Source organism: Theobroma cacao, chromosome 3, assembly GCF_000208745.1.
Source record: "Theobroma cacao cultivar B97-61/B2 chromosome 3, Criollo_cocoa_genome_V2, whole genome shotgun sequence".
In the NCBI taxonomy this organism is placed as follows: domain Eukaryota; kingdom Viridiplantae; phylum Streptophyta; class Magnoliopsida; order Malvales; family Malvaceae; genus Theobroma; species Theobroma cacao.
This window is the reverse complement of record NC_030852.1, coordinates 10,130,632-10,142,740: the sequence shown is the minus strand read 5'-3', so window position 1 is coordinate 10,142,740 and position 12,109 is coordinate 10,130,632.

The following is a 12,109-nucleotide window of genomic DNA, read 5'->3' as shown; positions in this document are numbered from 1 at the left end:
AATAAATGAGCATGAATGGCTAAACTGATTTTGGTGTTAGAATTATTTATACTGTGTATTCAGCCTTGAGAGGCTAGGTTGCACTAAATTGCCATGTCATGCTAGAATGAATTTTATTGATTGGTGGATTATATATTAATTATTTACTGCAGAGGGGGTTCCGTGGACCAGCCTATTAAAGGGGCACGGTAAACTCCATTATATTATTATCTCGAACGGAGAGGCGCGTAGGGTATCTCCTGGGGTATAGCTTAGGGTTCACTTCACGCCAAACCACCACGTGAAGGGGAACTCATCCAACGCCAAGGAACGGCTGTATTTTCTCAAACTAAAATATATTTTAAGTGTATACAAGATTTTAACAGCCTTGGCAGACTCGGTTAGATGCCCTGCGCAAGGTATCATCGAGTATGAGTTTTGGCACGAGCCAAAGTTTTAAGAAATTCATAAGCCAAGTTGATTTCTCGATTTTTATGGATTGATTTTATTTGGTTGAAATGAGTTGAAAGGTAATGAAATTACAGTATGATGATTTATTTTAATTGTCTCCATTTACTCGACTTTGGATAGTTTAGATGGTATCTGTTTACTCACTGGGATTTTATAATCTCACCACCCTCATTTCCTCACATTTCAGGCTAAGGGAATTCCATAGTTAGCTGACTTTGACAAGGACTTTCATTCGGACTCGAATCGGTAAAAGCTGTAGGTTTCCAACTTCCGATGCATTTTGGTTAGATGTGGGCCCACGTGTCACTGTAAAAGAAATTTTATGCTTTGGTTATTTGCTTTAAAGTATATATAAATATAATTAACTTTTACACTATAAGAATTATGTACCAATAGTTTTATGAAAATTATTTTATAAGAAAATAGTTTATTTTATTGAATATTTTTATTATATTCAAATGGTCAAATTTTCACTTCAAATGAATGTTTTAGATATTTAATTTGTTTTTAAATCATTAAATATATATTTTCGGCTTACTTACTACATTTTTAGCAAGTTTCGAGGTTGTCGACAAAAATGACGAAAATGCCCCTGTGAGCCAGAAAAAAAATGTTATGTTATGATTTGAAAATGATTTGTAATCCTTCGTATTTTGATATTTGATAACTATTGCTCACCGGGGAAGTGCAAAAGCTGATACGATAGCCTTGCGGGGTTTCGATCGGCATTCGGGGTGAAGAATGTCTGTCGAGGTCTCGCGGCGGTTGTCACGGGCCCGATTAAAGGTTCCGGGTCGTGACACCATAATTCATCATTTTCTAACCAATTCTCTTAAAATAAAAATCAAATTCATCCTCACTCAACACAAGGTAGGTTCGGCCATTGATGGGTGGTAGGGAAAATAAATTTTTTTATTGTTGTTTTGTTTCTAGACATGGTAAACTAACTAAAAACACTAACATAACTTAGAATCAAATCAATCTTACATCATTCTCTCTCCATACCCATTCCGACCAGCCATGAATTCATCATGAAAACATGTAATTTAACCATGAAAAATGAGGAGAAATGCATGGGAACGGTAGAACACAAGTCAAAATCAAGAAATTTTACCTTTTGTCACTTGTTTCCTTGAATTTCCCACACTTTTCTCTTGAAATTCTTCACCTAGGGTTTTTGTTTTTCTTTTCTCCCTTTGTTCTTCTTTGTTCTTTGTTTGGCCGACCAGATGAAGGAAAATAGGCTAATTTTATGCTTATTTTAAAGCTAAATAAATGATTGATATAAACTTGACACATGTCACCACATTATTGGTCCATTTGCAATTTCTTAATTATTAAGCTTTCTCTCTCCACCACTTAAATTCCTTGAATTATCCATGATAATATTGGATAAAATCCATGTGCTGGACAAGTGTCGGGTGGTGTAAAATTACAATTCTCCCTAAGGTGGCAAAATTATCATTTTACCCCTACGCTCCGAAAAATACCGGGATTACAATTTTTCACTTCTCAACCTCAAATCATACTCCAACAAGTCAAATATGGTCAAAATATTCCAAAAAAATTCCCATTTTGTCCTCCAGTGGCAAAATTACCATTTTACCCATAGATAATGAAATTTTTTATTTGACTCCAAATCACCATTTTAAATCATTCTTGGACTGTAAAATTTTTAATTTCACCCTAAAATCTTTATTTGATCTAGTTTGAGGCTTAAATCAACTTTGTTGTACCTCTAGGTACAATACCTACTTTTGTAAATTTTTCGGGACTCTCCTAGCATGTAATCATGCTATCATCACATGCATATCATGAAAAGTATTTTATAAGGTCAGGCTTTACAGCACTACCCCCCTTAAAAAAAAATTTTGACTTCAAAATTTCACTTACTGGATTCCAAGAAAAGATGTGGATATTGATTTCTCATCTGGCGCTCGACTTCCCACTTCATCTCCTCTATTCGAGCATTCTTCCACAGCACTTTAACCATTGGAATGCTCTTGTTCCTCAACACTCAATCCTTTCGATCTAGAATGCGTACAAGTTGCACTTCGAACTTCAAATCTTCATGCAACTCAATCGGTGGTGTCTCTAGAATATGAGAGGGATCGGGAACATACTTTTTCAACATCGAGACGTGGAAGACATTATGAATCTGATCTAACTCCAGGGCTAATTCAAGTCTATAAGCCACTGGCCTAATCCTTTCAATGATACGAAAAGGTCCAATGTATCTCAGATTGAGCTTTCCCCGCTTCGAGAATCGAATCACACCTTTTATTATCCAACAAAATACCACAAATTATCACAATAATGTAATCAAATAAAATTTAATACTTCAAAATTTTCAAATTATTACCTTTCCAAGGAGAAACCTTAAGAAAAACTTTATTGTCCACTTCAAACTCCAAATCTTTCCTTCGTTTATCAGAATAACTCTTCTGCCTATCTTGAGCTGTCTTTAATCGCTCTCGGATAACCTTGATCTTGTCATTTGTTAGATAAATCAATTCCACATTAACTAATTTCCTCTCACCCACTTCATCCCAACAAAGCGGAGTTCGACACTTCCTTCCATACAAAGCCTCGTATGGTGCCATCCCAATACTAGACTGAAAACTGTTATTATATGCGAACTCCACCAATGGCAAGTGTTTGTCCTAACTCCCAATAAAGTCAATGACACAAGCTCGTAACATATCTTCTAAAGTCTGAATAGTCCTTTCAAATTGACCATCAGTCTACGGATGAAAGGTAGTACTAAATCTTAATTTAATTTTGAGAGCTTCCTAAAATTTTGACCAAAATCGAGAAGTAAATCGAGGGTCTCGATTTTAAACAATAGAAACTATAACTCCATGTAATCTCACAACCTCATCTATATAAAGTTTCGCTAATTTCTCAATAGAATACGTGCTATGGATAGCTAAGTAATGGGCGGACTTAGTCAATCTATCCACAATCACCCAAATAGCATCCTTCCCACTCTGTCCGCGGCAAACCCAATTCAAAGTCCATAGTCACATGTTCCCACTTCCATTCCAAAAAAGGTATAGGTTGAAGAGTACCTGATGGTTTCTGATGCTCTGCCTTGATCTGTTGGCATGTGAGACATTTTGCTACAAACTCTACTATGTCTCGTTTCATACTCGACCACCAATAACTTTCCTTGATAGTTCGATACATCTTGGTGCTTCCGAGATGCAAAACGTAGGCGAAAGAATGAGCTTCCTCTAAAATAGCTCATCTCAACTGGTCATCTTTAGGAACATAAATCCAGTCTCCAAACATCAAATTACCATCATCACTGAGTCTAAACTCACAAGTTTCTCCATCTTGCAGCTTTTGAACTTCCTGTTTCAACCAATCATCGAATTTTTGTAATTCTTTGATCTGATTCAACAATAAAGGTCTCACAACGAAACTAGCAAGTAGGATTTTATCCTCACCATTATTCAACTAGATCCCTATAGATTTCATCTTAAGTAGCATAAGAAAATAAGAACTCTGAAGTGTAGCTAAAGACGATGAGGATTTACGACTTAAGGCATCCGCTACAACATTTGCCTTTCCAAGGTGATAATCAATCACTAAGTCATAATCCTTAATCAACTCTAGCCACCGTCTTTGTCTCAAATTAAGTTCTTTCTGGGTGAGCAAATATTTCAAACTCTTATGATCAGTAAAAATCTGACAACGCTCACTATATATATAATGTCTCTAAATCTTCAATGCGAAGACTATTGCTGCCAACTCCAAGTCATAAGTAGGGTAATTCGTCTCATGCTTCTTAAATTGCCGGGAAGCATAAGCTATTACTTTTTCATCCTGCATCAATACGTACCCTAATCCCAACTTAGAGGCATCACTATATACCACAAATTTTCTTCCACTAACAGGAAATGTTAAAATGGGAGCGGAGGTCAATCGGTTTTTCAACTCCTGAAATCGACTCTCACAGACATCATCCCTCTTAAACTTAACTCCTTTATGAGTCAAACAAGTCAAAGGAGCAGCTATCAATGAGAATCCTTGAACAAACCTCCAATAATAACCAGTTAAGCCAAGAAAACTATGAATCTCTGTTACCGTTCTTGGTTGCTCCAATTGTAAGATTGCCTCAATCTTTTTAGGATCGACATAAATTCCAGCTTCGGACACCACATGTCCCAAGAAAACCACTTCCTTTAACCAGAACTCACATTTAGAGAACTTGGCATAGAGTTATCTCTCATGCAAAGTTTGCAACACAATGCACAAATGGGTAGCATGTTCATCACTATTCTTCGAATAAACCAAAATGTCATTTATGAATACTATCACGAACTTATCCAAATATGGATGGAACACCCTATTCATAAGATCCATAAAAGCTACCATGGCATTAGTCAAACCAAACGGCATGACCAGAAACTCATAATGCCCATAACGCGTCCTAAAAGCAGTTTTGGGTACATCTTGCTCCTTAATCTTCAACTGATAATACCCAGACCTCAAATCAATCTTAGAAAACACCATAGCAGCTCGTAACTGATCAAAATGATCATCAATCTAGGCTAAAGGATATTTATTTTTGATGGTCACTCGGTTCAACTGACAGTAATTGATACACAATCGAAGAGTGCCATCTTTCTTCTTTACAAATGGGATTGGTGCTCCCCAAGGAGAAGTGCTAGGGCGAATGAAACCCTTATCCACCAAATCTTGCAACTGGACTTTCAGTTCCTTCAACTCTGCCGGAGCCATTCTATATGGAGGGATAGAAATAGGTACGATACTCGAAAGTAAATCAATAGGGAACTCAAGCTCTCGATCAAGAGGTAGTCCCGATAACTCATAAGAAAATACATCAGGAAACTCACTTACTATTGGGACATCCTCTAACTTAGGTTACCCTTTTGAAGTATCGATCACGTGAGCCAAATAAGCCGGATACCCTTTCTACACTACTTTCGAAGCTTTGATGGTCGAGATTACACAGGACGATAATACTCAACGTTCCCCTACAAAAACAATCTCTGCTCCCTTTGAATTTTGAAGAATAACTTCTTTCCTGAAACAATCCATATTCGCCCAATGTGCAGTTAACCAATCCATACCCAATATCAAATCGAAATCTTCGATTTCTAGAGGAATCAAGTCACCTCTAAATTCTTCCTCACCAACCATCACTCCACAATCTCTATAACAACTATTTCTAACTAACTTCTCTCCTAAAGTGGTGTGAACTACAATTTCTTCCTCTAATGGTGACAGGTTTCTATCAGCAATTGATGCAAATGCCATACTCACATATGACCTATCTGAGCCAGAATCTATCAAAACATAAGCATCTTTATCAAATAAAGACATAATACTTGTCACTGCTATAGGACTGACCCGTGCCTCATTTTTCGTCACAGCGAAGACTCTTGTCGAAGTACGAGTCAATGGTCTCGAAGGTGGATATGTCGAGGTGTTACTCTCTACACCAAATGTATAGCCACTTCTTGCCTCGGTGGTAACTCAGAAGGATCTCTCCTCTATATATCTGTACGAGTTGGTGGAGATGGAGCAGTTGCAGTAACCCGTCTTAGCTGTGGGTAATCACTCCTAAAGTGACCTGGTTGACCACAATGATAACATCGTACTGGTGCCTTACATTGCCTAACATGATTCTTCCCACACCTTCTGCATCTATCAAAACCTCCAAAACTCTTCCTAGAAGTAGTCATCTCAGATCTGTTGAATCTCGGAGGCCTATGCTGTGTCTGTGAAAATGGAGGTCGAGAAGATGCTACGGAAGCAGAAGTAGTACTCCTCGAAGCAGATGAGTCATTGCCTCTTTTTACTGGCTGACTAGAAGATATACCAGGATTTTTCCTTTTTACAAACTCGGTCCGAATCCTTCTATTCTCAATCGAGAGCTTCTCAGCCCGTAAAGCCATCTGTACGACCTCCTTATGTGGCTCCTTACGAATCACTGTCATTAGTTCCCTGATCACATTACGGAGCCCTTTTTCGAAATAATTAGCCTGATCCTGCTCCGATTTTACCAGATCCAGCACATATAACATTAGCTCGTTACAACGAGCTTCATACTCCTTTACAGTTAGATTTCCTTGGTTCAAGCTTAGAAATTCTCTTTTTTGGTCTTTCTGATGAAAATAGTGAAATACTAACCATCGAATTCCTTGAGAAAGTCAAACCATGTCTGAGGAGTAGTGGAACGGGACTTTATCGAATTCCACCAGGTACGAGCCCTCTTCTCTAATAATCTCGTAACCACCATTAGCTTCATATCGTCGTCTAATCTCACATTAGAGAAAGTCTCTAAAACTTGATTAATCCAGTCCTTTGCCACGATGGCATCTAACTCACCCATAAAAGAAACGCAACCCAGTTGTCTAGCTTCCTTCCACTTCTTAGCAATATATACACCCTGTACTGGCGGTGGAATTGGAGGTGGGGGTGGTGGTACTATAGGAAGAGCCTGACTAGCTTGAGCCTGGCCAGCAATAGTTGTAAAGAAGGTTGCCAATGCTTGGACTGCCTCAAGAGACATGGTAGGAGTATCAATAGGTGGCGGAGGATGTGAAGAATGTGGAGAATGTGGAGGAGTCTCGGCCTGCTCAGCAGCAGGTCCTACCCGAATGGTGGATGCAGTCGATTCCTCTCTTACTGCATCTAGCTGATGACGTTGGGAACGACCTCTTCTCTTCCCAACCGATCTAATGAGAGGTGGGCGTCCTCGTCGAGGAGGCATGGCAATCTATACAAGGAAACAAGGAAAATTTAATCAACCTTAGACTCTATATGCAAATGCATGCATCCTATTCAGCCTAACCCAACTTAACCCGAGGCCACGCTTACACTGTAAATTTTTTAAACAACTTTAAAACCAAAGGCTCTTATATCAATAGAATTGTCAAAACCAGAAACTCCCATCGAGCTCGTGACAACTGCCACGACGTCTCGATAAACATTCATTACCCGAAATGTCAATCCAAATCTCGTAAGGCTTAACATAAGTTTTTCTCACTTCCCTTGTGAGTATTAGTTACTAAAATCATGTTTTGAGAGATTATAAACTATTTCCAATTCAAACAATAGAAAAATAAATTTTTCCTCACATGGGCATTTTGGTCATTTTTTCTCAAAAATCTCGAAATCTACTAAAAATGTAGTTAGCGAGTACCAAACACATAATTCATAATCAAAAATGAGTTTTAAAGTCTAAAATCTTCATTTAAAATGAAATTATGATTATTTGGATATAATAAGAAAATAAAGAAATATTAAGTAAAATATTCTATTTTCTTATAAAACAATATTTATAGAGTTATACGTAAATAATTTTTACAGTATAAAAGCTAAACAAATTCATACATACTATAATACAGTAAGTCAGAGTATTTAATTTAATTTACAATAACAAGTGGGCCCCTTGAATAAACAAAGCAAAGAGGACTGTGAACCTACAGTTTGGAAAATGCAATTCCAACGGTAGTCCTCGATGAGATCAGCTATCTACAGCCTATTCTGAACCTGAAATGGGTGGAAAGGAGAGTAGTGAGATTTTATAATCTCAGTGAGTAAACAAACATCATTTAAAAGATCTAAAGTCTAGTAAAAGGAGACTATTAAAACATTTCATCTAAATATGTTTTTCATAACATAAATACTCATTTCATTTAAATAATCAACATGGCTTATGAGTATTTTAAAAGCTTGGTTCCTGCCAAAATCATTCTCGGGGATACCTTGGTCGAGGCATCTAACCGAGTCCGCCAAGGCTGTTAAAAATTTCGCATGCACGTAAACAAATTATTAGTTTGAAAAACACAGTCGTTCCTTGGCGTTAGCATAGTTCATCATCACGAGGTGGTTCGGCGTGACGTGAACTCTATCCATACCTCAAGAGATACCCTACGCGCCTCTCTAATCGAGGTACATATATATATATCTGGATTCCGTGCCTCTCTAATAGGCCGGTCCACAGAATCCGCCTACTGCAGCAACCTAAACCCACCATACAATAAAATTTTGACAGCATGACAGGGCTAATATTTTACTACCCAGCCTGCAAGGGTAAAATAAAACAATTCATAAAACACAGCCCAGCCAGTCATGCCATCACAATAATAATATAACATAAGCCATCAAATTCCAATCATAAATTTACAACATACCGGTGGTCTCCAATTACTCTATTTTCAAAATCGTTATTTCGTTTCAAGACAATTTATAAAATCTTTTCATTTAAACACATTTTTGTTTATAAAGCCTAAAATTTGCCATTTAACTCATTTTCATAAAATTTCACCAAAACCGAGTTAAAACATACTTTAGATAATTAAAATGATGATAAGGTTACTCACAATGTCTAGAATGGGGATTTTCGAAGTACTCAGATTACTGGTCCTCAGGTGCAATTCCTTTGCCTTTATCGGAGGACTCACCACCTTAGCACAGTACAAAATCGAGAAACTTACTTCATTGGTACTAAATTGAATTTAGACTAATTTAGACTACTAATGCATTATATGAATCACAAAATGCACTGGTAACCATCTAATGCCCGATATTGGCCTAATTCGACTTATCACCCAATTAATTGGCCAACGCGTCCAATTTAGCACCAAATTGCTCCATTTCTTTTCCAATATCTTAATTCACCTCCAAATTATCATCTTATAATGTCATGGCATCATTTTGTAATCCCCTCCATGCTTAAATCACAATCCTCGACTCAATCACATCATCCATTCGGCTCCATCACATCATCCATTCTAAGTATCACCTATAGCCTCATTGATTTCTCCTATATTCTTCCAAATTGTAATTGCAACTGGGATTTCAAATTTCACCTTTCCACAATTAATTGGTAATCATTTGTTAGGTCTCGTAGTTGTTTGTACCCTTAATGACTTTCTACGTTGATCTTTAATAATTATCTAAGGCAACCAGCCATGCCACTAAGGTGAATATCCTCTTTCAATCATTATATCGCTAATCTATCTTTATCATATCGAAGGACTCTAATACGCATCAAGTCATTAAAATAGCTGTTTCATAATCCATTTGAGTCATACAAAATAAAAGCTGACTCTTAACTCCTTTGTATAGGTAACTACTACTATTTCCTTTACACCGCATTTGCCTATACTTAAAGTGATACGAACTTCAACGAAAATACTAAGTGTCTTTAGGATCCTCGTCGCCTTGATCCGAGCGCATCGATGGATCCTCTTCCGAGTCCTCATTTTCCTCCTAAGATTTTCTCATTTCATTTTTTTTATTATTCTCAATCCAAGCTTGTTGCTACCTCGTAAATTCCTCCTTACTAATAGGTACAACACCTCTCCCACAACCAGGAGGAAAGTGTCGGACAACGAATACAGATACTTTCCTAAGACTATAATTACTGATAATCCTTTTTCCCATCTTGTTCGTGTTCTTTTTCCTCGGATCAATTTCTTTATGCACCAGTCTTACGAGACTCCTCAAGCTCTTAAATAGTGGTTCACCTCTCGGGGCAACCGATCCACTCGAAAATCTAGTCAAGTTACTTATTACACTTTCACCTTCGGGCATATATCGGCTCCGAGTAGTGGAATCTAGCGAGCCCTCGCTAGTACTATGAGAGGTATCAAGACTATCATCTTTTCTAGACATAATGTGTGCAACTGGCGCACGTCCACCTATACGCAACCAAGTATTGATTACTTATCCATTTAGACATCATAAGAACAGGTAGGTTTCTAATGTAGTAGGGGCCCATGTAGTTTCCCGTTCTTGACGTGCGTTGCGCACCCATAATCCAAGGATAAAACTCTACACGAATTTTAACAACTTTGCTAACCACACAAGAATCCCTAAGACTCCACTAAACCTAGAGCTTTGATACGAACATTGTCACAGCCTAATTTTCGAGTCATGACTAGCGCAAGGGCCTAATGGGCTCAGCCCACTAAGCCCAAGCAAGCCTATTTATATGATCTCACACATTGATCCACATTTCTTTAAAATCCAAAATTCGTAGTGTTCAAATATAGTTTCTTTGAAAACAGCTCACAAAACCTAATCATACATTCATAATGGCATCAACAACCATTATATACATATATAGATTAACAAATGAATCTTAACATTTCACATCAAGTATTCATATATACATAATTGAACCTTGACCGTTAGTGGAGTGACTTTGGGCATGTTGGCTAACATTTAATGTCATGGTAAACCTACCGACCAATGGATAGGGAGGAGCACCTTGTCCTAGGATCCAATCACCTTTAACTCAGGAAACCTAAAACATGAAGTTTAAAAAACGTGAGTACAAACTCAGTGAGTGAACATAGGAAAGGAACAAGCAATGACAAGGAATGGTTTAGAAAACATAATGTACTTATTTGAAAACAATGCCATTTAGTTCAAGTTCTTATTAAAATCCCTCCATTAAACCCTTGGTTGTAAAATCATTTAATGATGAAGGAACCGTATTCAGCATGAAAATGGAAAGAAGGGAAATTTTCAGCAACTATCCAAGCAAGGCTGTATAAACAGAATGTTTCTCGTTGCAATAAAATCAATTTGCAAGTAAATGGAAAATTTTTAAGATTCATCATGCCATACAATCACAAACATTATAATAAACTTTCCATAACATTTATATATCCACATACACCATCATGCATACCATTCCTCCATACTCACTCATGTGCACTCCCTACTCCCACATGGTCGGGTCATCATCAGCTCATGTGCACTCCTACACCACATATATTTGGGTCATCATCAGCTCATGTGCACTCCCACACGCACATAGCTAGGTCATCATTATCACACAAAGGAACATCCAATGCATAATATACATATCCATACAATACGACATTGCAAGAACCATTTATAAGGCACATTTTCACAAGATAGAAATATTTCACCAAAGGCATGTTCCCCAGGTATTATTTTCTAAGCAAAAACAAATGGACTTTGAAACGATTCATTTAAACATGTAGGTACTTTCCAACACATTTTGAAATGCAAGTTCACTCACCTTACGATAACGGGAAACTACATCGGTATTCGTTTGAACGCATATTTAGCTATTTCTACTTGTCGGTTGTTCGTTACTTCCTCCGGCATGCCACCACGGCACTCTATGTCACTTTAGTATTTCCTAGCAACAATCCAAATTTAATACTTTTAGTGCATCATTTACACTTTTTTTTTTCATTCAATCATGAATTCACATTCAATTAGTTTATATCTCGGCACATTTTTACCAAAGATACTTCTATTCTTTTCATTGCGTAATTCCATTAATTATAAATACCGACAACTTATTTACGACTCTAGCACACATTTTAACCTTTTCAATGTCATTTATCATATTCAACCATCATTTCCACACCAATAACCTAGCACATGGTAACAATTATAATTTACTTCCACCAAGCACTTTCTAAGTCCACATGCACCACAATTTACATTTACATGCTATCACCAATCATAACATCAATATTCATACACAACCATTTAACATGCCATCCACATAATATCTCCCAACCAATTCTTGCACAATAGTCACTATATATCTCATTTTTCCTTTCTACTTGTAAATGTAGAAATTAAAACACTTATCCATCTCTTAATCTAGCTCAAAATCACCATG